Below are 18,575 nucleotides of genomic sequence, written 5' to 3' on the forward strand. Positions count from 1 at the left end.
CACAAGTTAACACAAACAGTTGTATGATGTCACCAAAGAGAAGTGTGTTGACCAAAACAGAAAGAAAACACTGGGAATAGGAGGTATCTTAAATCACCTCCACTGCTGAAGAAAATATATCTTGATCTGCCCCCTAAGAATTCTACATACAAGGGAGCTTTAAGGACAATCCTGTGTTAATGTCTTGTTGAGGACATTTATACATAGTCTTCAGATCAAACTGTGAAATGGAAACACAGTTATTGAAAGAAAAATTTTCAAATGTTTAACTGAGTAGTTAAAAATAGTAGCTCAGCTTTAGAAATCAATTTTCTAGGGGAAAGAGAAGAGAAGGACGTTGTTTCTAATTAAAGATAGGAGCTGAAAATCTGTAGAAGCCTAAATCTGGGAAAATGAATTTTAAAAACGTAATAGGTAAGTTATTTTAACTAAATACAACAAACAAACAAACAAACCCACCAAGCAGTCTTATATAGCACTACATTTTTAATTACTTAGACTGACCTTTAAGAAAATATTTGAAATTTCATAATATAACTTTTTTTTTTTTTCAGTGTTCTGGAGCCATGCTCTCTACAAGGGGATAATTCCTTTCATAATTCAAGAAACATACACAAGTTTTCTTGGAAAAAAAGATTGAGTGAGAGAAAACCTAATTGGTTTGCATTTTTGCCACAATTACATTTTGAAGGCTATCTTCTTTCAGAGTGATTTTTGACAGTACATGCAGATTACTTGGTATCTAAAGGTACTGCTAAAACAGATCTCTCTTTCTCTCTCTCTTTTTTTTTTTTTTTTATAATCCAGACAATGACAATACATTTTATTTGAAGCTTATTTGTTAACCTTTGCAGGTTGAAGGTTTTTTTTCCCAAGTTGTCAGCTGCAAGAAGAGCAGATGTGAGATTCCACAAATGTGGTGTTCTGAAATCAAGTCACACATGAAGTGCTTCAGTTAAATTATGGGCCCTCTCACCTTCTGGTTTAATTCACTTGAAGCTACTCAGTATTAAGCATCTCATGCTGTAAGAGTCTTGTAAAACAAAGGCATCAAGAGCTAAGTGTCAGACTGCTAGAGCTCAATCCACTTCAATTTGTTAATACATTCTGTGAGCTAGCACCTAAACATTCAGGGATTGAGTCACAACTCCTGTCTGAGGATAGAAAGGAAGGTAACTTCTCAGAGTATTACTGAATATTTGATACCTTCATACTGGCTAGAAAGATTTACCAGACATGAAGCTCAAAAGTTGAGAAGGTGCAGTTTAATCAATGACTTGTATTACATGACTAGTATTCTTTAAGCCAGTACTTAAGTTTTGCACAAACAGGTCATGAAAAAATGTCTGAGATAGCATTTTGGTCTGCAGTGGCTTCACAAAACACCAAAAAGAAATAATGCAGAGCAATTAATGAAAGTCATGCATATTTATACTTCATGTGCAACACACACAAAAAGCCTGCCATGTCTTTGAAAATTAAAAGTACAGTCACAAGAAATGTTGATCCAGACTAATCCTTCTTTCCAATGCTAACAAATGCTCCATCAAAGATGAAATCAAAACCAAGTGAATAGAGATGATTCAGATGTTATCAGAGAAGGCTGCATCAAGGATTTACTTCATAGGTTGTTGAATAGATTCCCTGACAGCTCAAGGAACAACATCATGTATTCATTCTCAAAAATTCTTCAAGATCCACATAAAATTAATTAGGCTTCCTCTTTTCCAGAATTCCCACAGAAATTCTATTCCAAATCTCCTCTTTTCAGAGTGTTGGAACATACCCCTTATTTCTAGCATACAGTATTTTATGATCTGCTTATGGTAGCCCTTATCCAATGCCCGAATTCATCTGGCATTATTTGCACTAATGAAGTTCTCTACAATCAGTTAAAAACCACAACAACTACTTATGCTACTTGTTTGGTATTTAATTACAGCAATGCACTCTTTCACTGCAAGTATCATGTTATGTCAGGATGGTACTATGCCATCTTGTCTTAACTGTCAGGTATCTTTTTGATGTCCAGATAGAATTTTAGCAGTGATGCTCACAACCATCAGAAGGAGATTTAAAACAGGAGCTTAACTTTAGTTCTCAGTGGTTTTCTTTGTTTGTTTCTAACTCTCCTTTGATGAAAGGCAGCACCCAGGGAATGTGAATAAAAGGTCTATATTTAAGAAGAGCAAATGTATGGCTCTTAATGGGTTTGGTTTCAGATTTTCTTATCAGCTCAAACACAGGTAACCCAATTTTAAGAGAAGGAATCTATCCCCTAATATGGGCAGACCAGACAGAACATACTATGGGCAGGACTCAAACGTGGTATGGGTGAATTTTGACTTGATTAATTGTTTGTGATTACTGAAATGTATCTGTAAAGCATATGGTATTCTCTGTGTTTGTGCTGTAAGAAAAGAAGCATATGAGATTTTTCCCCATCTTGGATAGCTTGGATTTTATTTAATGGAGAATTTCTCAATCATCTTGATTACAGTGAAGTTTCTTATAAAAAGTGAAAAGCAGTAAGTGTGCACTCAACCTTTCAGCTGGTCCTGATGCTGCCAGCAATGCAAAGACATCAGTGAGGGTGAATGAGCTGAAGGGAAAGGAAGATAGCCAGGCAGTCAGGGTATATTTAGTGTCTATCTCTTGTATATTGACTATTCTCTTGGAACACCTCCTAGAAAACTAGCAGGAATGAGAGATAAATTATTGTTGCTTAATTTAGTCTCTTTTCAGTGTCAAAACCTAAATAAGTTTTGACTTTGGAAAGTTATTAAATTCAACAAGGACATTTTTAGTGATCTTTTTGTGTTTATCTGGAAAATCAAGCTCTTAAAAACCCAAACTGGATTTTAACCCTTTCTAAGGTTCTTTTTTAAGATTTATCATCATCTGAAAAGTTGTAGTTTCAAATTAAGGTTTCAGTCTGACATGCATAATAAACTGACCCTCTAGTTTTTAACCTGCCATTCATTCATTGTTTTCCCTTGTGTAAAAAGCTATGAGCAAAAATGGTCCCAGACCTTGAAGATTCAACTTGAAAATCAAGGCCAAGCTTGGTTTTTAGAAGAAAAAAACTAAACCTCCTAAAGGGCATGATAAAGAAATTTTAACAGATGTGTAAATCCCAATGACTTCAAATTAAGCACATTTTAAATTTCTTGCCTATTTGGTGAGCTCCAGAACATGTCCACTGGAACCTTCTATAGTCTTTTTAAAGTTTTTGTATCCCAAAAAAGAAGAGTAACTTTTTTTTCCACATCAGGATTTGCTCATTGGATTTGCTGAAGCCAGTCACAAAGCAAAACAAACAAATAACAAACAAACCACAAGCAAAAAAAAGAAAGAAAAACTCAACCAACCAAACAAAAAAACAAACAAAAAAATCCCAATCTACATCAAACAAACAAAACAACAAAAAATACAACCCCCAAAATAAGCAAATAAATAACAGCGTCCATTTTTTAATCCACAGACTATATTATGATACGTAGAGGAAGTGACCTTAAACAAACCAGTCTGTTGTCCATGTCTATGTTGAAGTAATCCAAATAAAGAAAATAACTTTGTATCAGGGCTTTTTAATTAAACAACAACATTATTTAATGCATTCATATCAAGACTCAGTTATCTCTTACCTATTATGTAGCACTTTTATGTTCAAACAATTTCTTATGTAGATTCTCTCTCCCACACCATGAGTTAAGTACTAAACTCACCCTGCCTTTTAAATCCAGGATGCACAAGTCTGTGAGCATTAACATAAACCTGAGGCTTTTTCTGGGTTTTGAGCATCATGCTCCCATCTCATGCAGTTTTCAGGTCCAGCAATAAAAACATGTTCCAGTTGATTGGCTCTTCTCAGCAGAAGGCACCATTGCTGCTGAGAGCCAGTGAAAGCTATTGTAAATTTCATGGGACCTGGGGATAATTCACTCTGCCTAAAAAGACATAAGATAATTTTGAAAGAAATCCTCTTGCTGTCATCTGCTATAACACATTCAATTTAGATAAATCCCTGAACTGGGATTCTTTATGCATAATATATGCTGTTAAACAAATAGAAGCACAACCACAACATTAAGAGTGTCCAAACGATTCCTTAGGTTTAGCACCCTGGCTGTCCAATTTCTTATCTAAACTATTATAAACAAAGGCAGAATCAGAAGATTAAAAATTTCAAGTGACTGCTGAAGTTCAAAGAGTGCTTGTATTTTAATAACAAGTACCTTACACGTTTCATGGAAGTGTTAGCCAGATGATCTATATATTAATTAGACTGCCATTTGAGAAGGAAAATGATTCAAGTGCTTTCATCTCATTTCCAACACAAGCAACCACACTGAGTACATTTATGGAGCATCATTCCTGCATATTCTGGAGTCAGCTAGGAAGAAAGAAACAGAGCTGACTGTCAATTTTGTGGCACAATGATTTTCAAAGAGAACATTCCATTCAGAAAAAAATAAAAATAAAAAAAAAAATGTAATTTTCCATAGGAGAAAACAAAATGAAACAACAAACCTTAGGATTTTATGTTGAAAATAATGTGTTTATAATTTCTTGTTATCTACTTTAAAACCAAACCAAACACCAAACCAAAAATTAAAAAAACAAAAAAAAAAGCACACCAAAAACAAAAAAACAAGAAGACTGCCAAAGACTCTTAACGTGAGGAATCAGGGAACAGGAACTAGGCTTGGTACGGGTGGGGATGCTGAGAACTGGAGAGGCAGAGAAAGCAGGTGACCAGGGTCTGGCTCTGGCTCCCTGCCTGGAAGATTCTCATTAGAGTCACTTTCTGCTTTCTGGCAGAAAATGAAATTGACAAGAGGTCAGGAGGCGAAATTGACAGGAGTGTGCAGTTGGCAGGAAGTTGACAAGCTACAAAACCCTCCGTTTTGCTTCTCCAAACTGTAGTTCTAAGGGGGGGGGAGGGGGGGGGGGAGCAGAAAGGAAAAAATAATCTCAAATAATTTTAATTTCTTATTCAAAACACTAATTTTTTTCTGAGGACAGAAATTCATTTTTTCGTGGTCAGATTTGGAATGAAGTCCTCAGGTTTCATTACTGTTGCGATGTCAACATGGAACAGAGTTATTAGAAAGGGAAGGAAGAAGAGGAACTACAAAATAATGGTGAGTATTGCTTCATCTTCCTCCCTCCTTGTCTGTGTATCCAAATAAAGAAACAGTCAGTGGAGAGCTCCTGTTCAAAAATGCTCTCTAGCTAAGCATCCCCTAAAGTTCTTGGTATCAATAATTTACATTTCAAAGGTATTTTACGTCTCCTTGTAAATTCTGTTTGAGCTGGAATCATGCACCACACAGCTGGGACTTGATGTCATAAACTGCATATTTTCAACGCTATGTATCAAGATTTCTGTGCTATAATCCAAGATGAAGTGCACTTAATTTTGCCTTATACCATGAGTTTTGTGATTGTTGTGTTTGGGTTTTTGAAAATTATTTTTAATTTTAATTTTAATTTTTTCTTGGCAAATAGGCTTAATAAAGTTTCTGTCCTTTAATCACATAAAAGAACACCTTGGGGAGTAAATATGGCAGCCTATGAGCTTACCTCTCAAACAGAAACACTTTGAAATATTGCTTAAAAAGAGGACCTGATATTGCTAAGGAGCTGCAATAAAAGAAGAACATAGAAGCACTCTGTATGGAAGTCATAAAATATATTTACTTCTTTCTACACTGGATAGTTCAGAACCTATATGGAAAAGAAGCTGTATGCAACTGAGTATTTCAAAGTATTAGATACACAATATCATTTTCCTCACTGTGTAAAGTTCTGATTGGTAAAATATTTGACATTATTTCTCACATTCAGTTCTGGATTTCTGCTAGGTGCTGATTGAACTTTGCAAAACATTTATCTACTGATATCTTGAAATGTGTATTACCCAGCAATTTAGTTCAGAAGAGTTACAGTAGGAGTGTATGATGGACTGATGACAGATTTTCTATGAAAATAAACCACTAGTTAATGTACCACTTTATAATACCTGTATATAATCTTACAGAAATCAATGAAGCTGAGATAATTTACATCAGCTAATGATATAGCATACTGAGATTACATTTACTCTCACTGCTTCATACATATACAGAGACAAGGAAAGATAGAGAGGAATTTTAATTTGCAATTACTCTATGACTTTCTTGGATGTATTCTCCTAATCTGTATGTTTCCCCAGTGGGTGATCTAATCTCTTTAAGATCCTTTTCCTCCTTGAAGTCATTGTCATTGAGGTTAAATATTGTGTCCAAAAATCAGTTACATCACCATATTAAATTAATTTAAGTATCAATAGCTTCCCAAAAAATTAAGATAGTCCTCTTCACAGCCTAGTTAGGAATACAAATGAAGGTGAGGACATTACAAGAACTATCAGTTTATGTCTACAATTACCCATTGGTCTGGTCTGCTTTCTGTACAAATGAAGTATCTGACCTTGATTATCTTTCAGATTGTTTTGTATGGAAAGAACTGCAGACCCACAGTGAGGAATGCTGCAGTAAATGTTTGAAGCCATCCTTCCCCATTCCCAGAGAGTGCAAAGTAATTTTGTACTGGGTCAGAATCAGAATATAACTTTTTGGAAGGCTGAGTATCAAACTATTTTTGGAGGTCTGTATCTATTCCTTTTTTTGTAGGGTTACTTTCAAGGAAGGGCAGGAAAAGAATGATCCTCTGAAACCTACAGAAAGGGAAATCACAAATACATGGCTGTGCTTATGAGAAGATGTATATGACATACCAGAGTGACAGGGAGCAACTGACCCTTAAACAGCATCTGGCAACAGTGGAACTATTCACTGGTCAGATCAAAACCATGATCTGTTTACAGTATGAAGCTCTGATACAGAAAGGAAAAGAAAACTAGATCACCTTTAAAGGTCCTTTCCAAGTCAAATGATTCTGTATTTGGCTGCCTTTTCCACTTCAGCAAATGCCCTATAAAATGTGAAGATATTAACCCTGCGTATCAGAATGCATCATCTTCTATTTGATGGCAAACTGTGAAGACAAGATCCAGTACCACATTTAAGTTTGCAATAGCAGTTTTTTATAGCACTCATCTGCACAGCAGAACTGCCTCACTGGTTTCCCTTGTGAAACCACTCCAGACATAAAACCTGTCACCATTGTCTGTTCCCATGTAGCCAACATGACAAAAAAAAATTTCATCTAAACTAACCACTAGAATATCCTTGACCTTAAGGAAACAAAGTGTGAGAAACAACATTTATGTTTGGAGTTGTCCCAATGTCATTGGACAATAATTCAACTAATTTTTTGATGAATATTCTCTCATTTTGAATTTCCTTTGCATTTGTCCCTTATACAACTTTAAAATCCGAGACATAAGACCAAGGGCTGCTAATGTTAGACACTCTAACAGCAAATTAAATAAAATGGATTTCTTCACATGTATGACTTACATTAATTCTTAGGAAGATCCTATGGTTGATTCATGAAAAAATAAAAAAGCACTAGAAAATGCCCAGAAAAATCCTTGTATCTTTGGATTTTTATCATTTACAATTTGGTCTCCTGCTATCAGGTTTTAGTCTTTGATCCACACTCCCAAATTGCTTACATTCTGGGTTTAGTGTCATGCTGAAGACTCTTGAGCAACCTGTTAAGATCTCCTTCCGTTCAACAATAATCAGTTAGATAAGTGATAGCTGCAGAATCCTGGAAAGGTGTGCCAGCAGATTTTAGCCCTCCACTGGGAGGTAATTATTCTGTCATCATTTGAAAAGAATGGCCTATCTGTTTCTGGCAGGCATTTCAGTTCCAGGCATGAAGTCTGATTCTGAACTTGCTGCACATCCCTTGTGTGATGGACACACTAGTAACTAGTGTTGTTAGTGCACTGAGCTATCACATGCCTGCCAAAAGTCAACATTTAAACAAGGGATCCAGGATGAAAAATGCCTTTGTCTGTTCTAATTAGGATCAACACTTTTGCTTCCTTCATCAGAATCTGCTTGTTTCATTGTCTGGGGCTGACATCAGCACATGTGCTGGAAGGGGAAGCAATTCGTACAAGATTCTTCATTACCTGATGCTTTCCACTTCACACATATCACCTGAAAAAGAAAACAAGAAATAAAATTTTCCAAGTTGTCTTGACCAAGTGAGCTAATGCCTTTCATTTCCATTCCTTTCAAGCAGCTTGAGTAGTTTGCTTTATTCTTTTTACCATCTGGATACTCTTCTGTGAACTCTGCTTTCTCATCAAGGGGGACGTCAACAGGGTGTTAATAAAGTCTTGTGTTATTGTGTGAATTTTGTATATTTGTACATATTCATTACATTTCATCATAGATTGTAGATTCTGCTTGTAAATACAGCTTTCATTTGCTTCCAGACTGAGCTAGCCTGGTTATTGTTGGGGGGGGGGGGGGAGGGGATGGGGGTGGAATTTCAGCTCACACTGATACATATTTACACTCTTTCTCTGCTTGAACTTTACAAAGAAAAATTAAAGAGACAGTTTCAAACCATCACAGCTATTTCCAGATATTTTCCAGCAGTGAGTAGACATCCATTTGGCTCATTTGGAGAAACTACCATTCCTCTGCAAGATGTTATCAGTTCTCAAGTGAGGCATACTATCAAATGCAAATATGCCTAATTCATTGCAATAGATAGCAAGCTGGTTTGCCTTCTTACCTATGCCTCAATAGTCAATATTTTCTTAGTATGTGTTCCAAATTCTTGTGACAGCATGTAGATCTTCTAGGGGAAGGTCTACATGGCAGGAGGGTTGGAACTAGATGATCCTTGAGGTCCCTTCCAACCCTGACAATTATGTAATTAGAAGGGATGAGGTGAGGATGACAGCAGAGAAAAGAAATAATCTTAAACTTTTTGAATGAAGCTATTAATCCAATCTGATTCATGATGAAGAAGAGAGCTATACTTTGGTTATCTGTCAATAGGGTTCATGCACATTGGGACCACTTCCCTAGTCTTTAGGAACAGCTCCAGGAGGTTAGCAGGCCCACAGTTCTGTTTTCAGAGCATAGAGAACATACATAAAAACAGCTGACTTTGTCCTTGACAGCAGCATGGATCTCACTCTGCTAGAATAAGAATGTCAGTGGAAAGGCAGAGGTGACTGCAGCTGGAGAGGGACTCCAGCAAGGAAGAAATGACTCTTTGTTCCATGTGTCCAGTGAATGTGAATCACCTCACTCAGACATTCAGTAAGATCTAACTTTTAAACTTCTTTGTTTGTCAATAACCATGACAAACAGCATATACATTTGGAGAAACTTACTATGTCCTTAGTTTGGTGCTCTCAACTGATAACAAGAGTGAGAAAATAATATATTCTCTTGGCACATGGAATCTGATAACTTCATGACTCATCTATATATGAGGAGAGCAATGAGGAGACCTAAAACACTGAACATTCTCAGAGTGCAAATGTTATTTATACTTGCCTTGTTTATTAATTTGTAACAAAAAGATTTTTTTTGTATTCTTTGGTGGTTCCAAAAGGCTCTAGTAAGGAGATATAGATGGGCTGATGCTGGCTGACTGGATTCAAGTACTTATGACATTTTGATGAATAGTAACAAAGACAAATGGAGACGTTTGTTTCACAAACACAAACAAATGCTTTCTGTAAAAAAGGTGGTTGACAGGAAGGGTATAACCTGCTCCTCCATTTCAGAAGGATGCTGAAGCATGGAGAGCAATTTACCTTTCTGCAATGACATTCATTCTTTTCTTAATGGCCACCTTGGTGTTTCTGATTTCAGAAGGGAGTTTTCCACAGCAGTGGAAAGGCTATTTTGCTAGGTTTATGACTCAGATCAAATTCTGTGCTTTATCATTTCAATATACCTAAGATGAAAATATTAATAAAATTTTAATTGTATTTTTATTGCAGATTATGTACAGGGACACAATATTTTTGCATGTGCAGACTACTGTAGACAAAGCTTTTTGGTGCTAACTATTTTTGCTATATATTTTGCTATACTTACATGTGTCTGTATACACATATTTATGTTTATACATTTAGATGTTTGCACAATGTTTGTGGTACTAAGTCTCTGTATGCAGGCAAATATACAAAAAGGGAAGGCTTGGCTCTCCTTAAATGAACCATACATCTGTGTAACCAAGGAGGATTAAGGGAACTTCTCTTAATTATTTTAGTATAATTATAGAGAAAATATATAGAGAAAATATATAGAGAAAATATATAGAGAAAAATAAAAGGAACTCTCGAATTATTAGAAGGCTGAAATGGATCCCAAAGACTAACTATACACCATTGGTGCCACAGTCTTTGATGAACATTTGACATAATCTAGCTCTTTGGTGGTTAAGCTGACAGCACTGAGAAAAGCACAGTACTTAGAGTGGAAATGTGCATCAAATTAATGATATAATTTAGCACAGAATTTGATTTTTAAAAAATATTTTTTAAAAAGTACTTAAAAAACCCCAGCAAACTCAAAATCCACAGCAAAATACCTTCCTCTTTATAACAATCTGAATACAGTGAAATTATTTCCCTATAGAATTCCATTTCAAGATTCCATAACATTGTCATAACTACAAAACACTCAGGAATGGATGGCAGGATAGCAACCTTTTCCCTTTAGTCTCCTTTTCTTGTCTTTCTGTAGAGGCTGCTTGCACTAAAGACACCTGGGCTCCTCTTTTTCACTTCATGAGAGTAATTTAAGACATCTTTAGGACAACTGATCAAAAGAAATATTTTAATATAACTGACTATGCAAGCTGATGGTTCTGTCTGGCCTTTTCAAAACATGGCAGATCTTGGAATCACAGAATGGGCAGGGCTGGAAGGGACCTCCAAAGGTCATCTAGTCCAACTTCTCCGCAGTCAGCAGGGACATCTCAACTAGATCAGGTTGCCCAGGGCCTTGCCAAGCCTCACCTTAAATATATCCAGGGAAGGGGCCTCAACCACCTCCTTGGGCAACCTGTTCCAGTGTTCCACTACACTCATAGTAAAGAACTTGTTCCTAACATCAATTCTAAATCTGCTCTTCTCCAGCTTAAAGCCATTGTCCCTTGTCCTGTCACTGCAGGCCTTTGTAAACAATCTCTCTCCATCCTTCCTGTAGTCCCCTTCAGGTACTGGAAGGCTGCTATTAGGTCTCCCTGGGGCCTCCTCTTCCCCACGCTGAACAAACCCAGCTCTGTCAGCCTATCCTCGTAGGAGGGGTGCTCCAACCCCCTGATCATTTTCATGTCCCTCTTCTAGACCCTGTCCCTCAGATCCATGTCCTTTCCTATACTGAGGGCTCCAGACCTGTGTACAGTACTCCAGGTGAGGTCTCAACAGAGCAAAATGGCAGAATCATCTCTCTGGAAGTGCTGGCAACGCTGCTTTTGATGCAGCCCAGGATATATTTGCCTTCTGGGTTGCACATGCACACTGCCTGCTCATGTCCAGCTTCTCATCCATCAGCACCCCCAAGTCCTTTTCCTCCAGACTTCTTTCTATCACCTCATTCCCTAGTCTGTACTGATTGTGTGGATTGTTCTGACTGTATAATTGGTAATTCCTATGTTCATAGTGATCGCATATAACAATACATTTAGACTGGTAACTAGAAGAAGAAAACACGAAGAAGAAAATGGGAGGCAATTTTTTAATAGGTCAAGGGTGTCTGGCAGAGCTTTAAGGTATATTCACCCCTGTTTACAAAACATCTTTCCCAGCTTCTGTCATTCAATCTAACAGTCACACTAAATCACACTGAAGAAATATAAAAAGGTAATTTTATTTCCCTAATTCCTGTTAATGCAGTAAAAGTGTAAGCACTTTTATTTGAATCAGGACCTAATTTATTAAACTGTAAAATTCTGGAATATCTGTACCTTAGCATCAGCAGAAACAAGACAGTAAACCAATTCTAAGCTGGAAATTAATGAATTTTAGAGATTCTATGTCTTAGTTTCCTGGGTTAATTTATCTGAGAGAAGTGATCAGGTTTAGATGTTTACATATTTTCAATAAAATATATTGAGAATTTCTTTCTATCCTTCAACTTTAGACAGTATGTTGCCCCACCTCATGTTTTCTATGTTGTCTTTTCATTTAAACACTATAGATTTTGGAATATTTGTCTAGGGTCTTTTTTAATCTATCTGTTCATCCAATAAATATTGTTCATATAAAATTTACAAAAATAGACTCCTTCTAGGAACATATCCAAATAATTGTATGGAATTAGATCCTCTATTTTAAGGGTTAAGGGAAAAATTGTATTAGATTTCATCTGACCCATAGTATAACAGATATTTTATATTTTGAAGTTACATATTGGACTGGGTATTTGAATAAAAATGCTAATAGAAAAGCTCCAATATGAAATTGGATTATGTATTGCAATGAAGATAACATTCTCGTTTGTAGTATTCATGTTTATCATGCGATACAGAATATAAAGCAGTGTCACAAAAATTGATGGATTAAGCATGTCAACTGGACTAGTCCACTTGTGTCAGCCAGAATTACAATGCATGACTGCTAAGTATCCATCTTGCCTACTGTGATGTTGTTGCTGACACTGATCATGCATGATCTTTCAGCTGTATGCCTTTCACTGTCACTGAGAGCCCCTTCTGTGTGTCAGTGGCTGGACCTGACACTAAAGCCAGACTTGAGCTAGTCATTGCCTCCTTGATAAGGTGCAGCTGCCAGAGTAGGCTGACCAAGATCCTGGGGTAATTTGTCAAAAATTAATGTGGTGACAGTAATTCCAGACAGCTTTCCCTAAATACTATTAACAAAGACAGTGTTGTATTCTGAAAACAACTTCTACTGGCGTGATTAATTAGTACTGGCAAAGCTCCTTCTATTCTCGTTAGGATAAAGTAGTGCTTGGTAGCTCCAGAAAGACCACAAAAAACGGTTTAGACTCAGAAAGTGATATTTCAAGGCATGGCAAAGAGTCAGAAATTGCCTACTACTTATGGGATAAGAAGGAATATGCTTCCTGGGCATATAAGCAGCCAGTAATTATTGTTGCTGGATTGACATAAATATGTGGTGCTTCTTGAGATTTACCTTGTTTGAACTTATTTTTTTAGAATCTTTCCCCTCTATAGTCTTAAGAAAAAAAAAAAAAAACAACCAAACAACCCCCCCCCAAAAAAAAACCCAACTCCTTATTTACTGCCCATATGTTGATTTGTATCTCAAAAAGAAGAAGAAAATTCCAAATAATTTGGTTTGTATTTTGTATAAACGTGGTCAGCTGTGCAGCTTGGTTTCAGTGGGAAAAGGGGATGTGACAGCAATAGCATTAGTTTGAAAGAGTTGTGATTTGCCTTGCTGTGCTTTGGACAATGTATCTGTATGTCTGAAAATCACCAACCTGACTACGACATCACAGTGTAAGCTCTGCTTACTTGTGTTTTTTAAGCCTGTGTTATTTCCATGGTGGTCTATTGGCACCATCAGTCCCAATCTATGGCTTTGGTTACACTTTGACTTTCCTCCAGGCTGTGGCTGCTGAAATCATTCCCGTTTCATCGCCAGAAAAAGAGTTTTCATCCATCAGGATTAAGTCCCTGGTCCTTCTCACTGCATGGGCTCATGGACACTAGTTCTGGCACAGAGAAGGTACAGCTGATAGGAGGGTTTTCTAGGCTGCAGGGTAGGTTTCTGGCATGGCCTGAGAGGAGTAACAGCATTAAGGGCTGAAGTGTTAACACCTGTCTGGAAAACCAAGAACTCCTGTGAAGGAAGTACATTGACCATAGAAGACGGTAAGATCTAGGGAAAACACAGTCAGGACTGCTATGGTTAATGCTCCCCTGGTCCTTACTAAATATGTAATATAATATAATATAATATAATATAATATAATATAATATAATATAATATAATATAATATAATATAATATAATATAATATAATATAATATAATTACAATATAACATAACCTCAAAACCCCATTCCTGGAGGTGTTTAAAGCCAGGCTGGATGAGGCTCTGGCCAGCCTGATCTAGTGTGAGGTGTCCCTGCCCATGGCAGGGGGGTTGAACTAGATGATCCTTGTGGTCCCTTCCAACCCTGACTGATTCTATGATTCTATGAAAACCAACAATAATAATACATCGAATATAAATAGTAATATAATACAACAACAATAATAGAAAGTATAATATACTATACTATGCTACAATAATAATATATACCAGAAAATATCATACAACAACAATAACAGTAATCAAAGTAATAGTAGCAATAATAATAATAGGGAAAAAAAAACCAGAAAATTTGAATAATAAAAGAAGGAGAAAAACTGCAGTGGCCCAATTTGGTCTAGAAGATGGTGGGGCCCTGTTTGATGTTGATGTCGATACTGTCAGTAGAGAGCAGTTGAAGGGGAAATGGCAAACTCCACTACTCTGATCTCTGCTTGCAACAATCTCTCCACTACCCTTCAAAGGAATTTTATTTTAGCTTTATGGGTTTTAGAAATTAATATTCAGTGGTTCAGAATCTGTGATCACCCAGCACACCTGAACTCATGGACCACAACAGAATTTGCTGTTTCTCCTTACCACACATAAAGACACTTGGGTCTCCCTTCATTTGCTTTCGCTCATAAGTTTTAGACCCTGGATATCTGAAGTTTAAAGAAAATAAAATACTCATGAATATTCCTTTGAACTGAGTTGGTATATTCCTAGAACTGGTGTTTAGAACTTTTTCACTTACTTTCCAATCATTCATGCAAGATGGGTTTTTCATTTGGAACAAAAGTTGGCCAAAGCAAAAGTGTTCTGAATATTTAGAATTTTGTGGAGGTCAGTTGATAAAATACTTCACATGAGCCAGCAATGTGCCCTCACAGCCCAGAAGGCCAATCACATTTTGGGTAGTATCAAAAGAAATGTGACTAGCAAGATGTGGGAAGTGATTGTCCCCCTCTACTCTGCTCCCATGAGACCCCACTGGGAGTACTGCACCCAGTTCTGAGGCCACTGAACTATTGGAGCAGGTCCAGAGGAGGCCATGAAGATGATCAGAAGGCTGAAGCACTTCCCCTATGGGGACAGGCTGAGGAAGTTGGGTCTGCTAAGCCTGAAGAGAAGGCTTTGGGGAGACCTTATAGCATCTTTCCAGTACTTGAAGGGGGCCAACAGGATAGAGGGGGACTTTTTAATAGGGCTTGTAGTGATAGCATGAGAGGGAATGACTTAAAGCTGGAAGAGGGTAGATTTAAACTGGATATTAGGAGAAATTCTATAAATTCTTTATAGTGAGGGTGGTGAGATACTGGAACAGGTTGCCCAGGGATGTTCTGGAAGCCCTCTCCATGGAGATGTTCAAGGCCAGGTTGGACAAGGCCTTGAGCAACCTAGTTGTCTAGTGGAAGGTGTCCCTGCCCATGGGGGCTGGGGGAGGAAGAAGGAGGTGTTTGAACTAGATGATCTTTAAGGTCGCTTCCTACTGAGACCATTCTATGATTCAATGATACTACGGACAAAGAACCTGAGATACTGTAACAGAAGATATGCCCAGAAGATATGGTCAGCTGTTTAGGTAAGGTAGCAGCAGTGCCTTATCAAATTCAAACACAGTTTGAATAGCAAAAAACAAGCAATATCTCTTCCCCTTCCTCCCACCTCACTAATTGCAGCACAGAGTGATGCTGACATTGGGTCACAATACTAGAAGGACATGTTCAGCTCTCCTATTTCATGCTGGCTAGGACTAGACTCCTACACTAAATCTGTCATGGCTATTCTCTGATTCTCAGGCCAGTTGGCATGCAATGTTTTCCACTAATGTTATAAATTTTCTTAGTTTCTAAACCAAGTTGGCCACATGCAAACTGTATTCAGGGAAAGATTCCTGGCCTGTCTTAACTCCCAAGGCACACCCAGCAGTTTTGGGAAGACTGATGGCTGGCGCAGATCAACACTACTACAGGATGCATTTTAATAGTATGAAGAATTATATTTCCTTATCAAGAAACAGTCATTGGCACTGTTTGATTTACTAATTTTACCAGCACTGCTTTAGGTGTCCAGAGCCAGCATATATAAAACACTATTTCCATAGTGAATTAATTGGATTAAAGTGCTACCAGAAGTTTAACCATCAAACTTTCTGGTTTTATTGAGATAAATGTATTTTTCTTTCTTTGAGAGCTCTCTTTTGATGCAAATATTTTGGACCACAAATTTACTTGCATGGAAACAAAATGTTCCATGCTGATAAATTTCAGTGTCAGTGTAGAGTTTTAATCTACTCAATTTATTCCTATAGATGTAACCTGCATGTTCAAACAGCGAAGTGCAGGTAATATTCCATAGACATATTATTCAGAAAGAGCTATTCATTTTATAGAAGGAACATTTAATTTACTTGAAATAAACATTTTTTGCAGTGCTGTGATGATCTAATTTTTGTCCTGAGCGTAGGCTCCTTATAAGTCTGCTATAATGAAGACCGTCATTGTTAGCTAATAGTACACTAAGAGACAATATGGCTAGCAAACATAATGCTTCTAGTTCTACTAGACTGTCAGTTAACTAGGCAAAAAAGAAGCATTTTTAGCATGACTTTAGAATTAGAGCTAAACCCATGTGCAGCATAGAACATCGGTTTTGCCACTGAGATGGATGCGGGGGACACATTCTTCAAACTGTGAAAAAAGGAGGCAGTTTCTTCTTCAAAATATTTACAGACTAAAAGAAAGGGAAAATAATAACAAAATAATCTACTGGGATAGGTATAACCATGAGTCCAGGAGGCAGAATTTATTGAACTATTAATGGACTTTCAGCACATAATAAATGGATAACCTTTTAAGGTGGCTCTATAAGCATGTACAATTGCACATGCAAAGCTAGTGACTGAAAGACAAAGCAGGGACACCAGGGATTTAAACTAGCCAGATGGGAGATGAAGATGTGAAGTTGCCAACATGATTTCTCATTATAGTGTCCCTGAGCTGTCCAGAAAAGCAAGAGATATGCAAAATAAAAGTGCTTTGGTTCCACAAGTGCTCTGCTGGACTATTCTCTGTAGTTGTCACTTGAAACCCACCCACACTTCAGGAAATAAGTCAGCACATCTCTCGCAAAAACACGAATTAGCTTCCTTAATAACACCCTTGCAGCTGGGTAGATGAAGTAAAATCTCCTAAAATAATGGAATGAGGTAGCATTTTGTAAGCAAGGTGTTCACTGACATTTGCCAGAATGATTTAGAAAATGGTCCTGGAAGAGGTATTTAGGGACTTGTGAGAAACCAAAGTACATCGCAATTGTTCATATTTGTATTGGCTTTAGACACAGCAGCTACTCAGAGTCGAGAGAGGGATGATGGTGAGATTTGCATGGATAAAGCACTGCACACAACAATGAAGGTAGGAGATTTATTCACTGGAACACTAGATAAGCGTAAGCCATAGAGACTAGATGACTAGTGGCATTTTTCCACAGACTGAGAAAGATTTAAGCATGCATATTTTTTTTCTCACTTAAACATTCAAAAATGAGGATACAAAATAAGTAGAACAGACTGGAAACGAACAAACAGAGAATCATAGTTTCCAGGTTTGCAGAGACTGAAACACACCAGCCTGTACTGAGGTAATTGTAGTCCTCAAATAGGAAGATAGATGCAGGTCCATGTGTGAGCGTATGTGGGACTGACTGTAAGCAAAATCAGAATCTGGTTGAAAATTGCCTGGGAACTTGGGTTTTAAGCTATTTAGCTACTGATTATCCATTTCTTATTATTCTTAGTTCTCCAATATAATGAGCTATTCCTGCTAATGTGCAGATAGATGTTAGGTGGAGTGTAAATTGTATCAGCCTCTCCTTTTGTTACAAATCTGAAGTTTATCCAATATTCAAAATCCCTGTATTAAATCTGGATCAAGAACTTAGGAACAATGTGGATCTCAGAAGGAAGAGTCATAAGATTCACCTCAAAAAACAGGGAAAATTTATCTTCTGTTCAGACTCTGCTTCTACCTTATTTTCAACAAATTGCAAACAATATCTCTTTGTCTGGCATTTCTTACCAGCCAATGTTCTGAAACATGGTTGCAGTGTTGGATTCACATATATAAACACACAATATCATAGTGTTTGACACATTATCTAGTGTCACTAACTGGAAGCCTCATTAACCATTGTCATCAAAGAGACTTTAGCACAAGATTCAACTGAGTAATTTCATCTTCACTAATAAGTAATAACTGCCTACTTGTTTTGTCTTCTTCCTACAGAATGAAATAAATTATGTATGTAGGATTTTTAAAGGTATCTGTTGTGACTTTTTGAGCAGATTTCCCTGACAATTTAACAGTATGGACTAAGTTCTTCATGCAGCCTTTGATAAATATATGTCGAAGTAGTTACCACAAATTACCCCGTTTCATGAATTGGGATATTGAGAGAGACAACGATTAAAGGATTTGTGCAGAAAGACAGGGACAGATCTAGGAAGGGAATCCAGGTCTTATATTATCCAGGGATTACTAATCAGTAGTAGTCAGTCAGCCATA

This window comes from Indicator indicator, chromosome 12, assembly GCF_027791375.1.
Source record: "Indicator indicator isolate 239-I01 chromosome 12, UM_Iind_1.1, whole genome shotgun sequence".
Taxonomy (NCBI): domain Eukaryota; kingdom Metazoa; phylum Chordata; class Aves; order Piciformes; family Indicatoridae; genus Indicator; species Indicator indicator.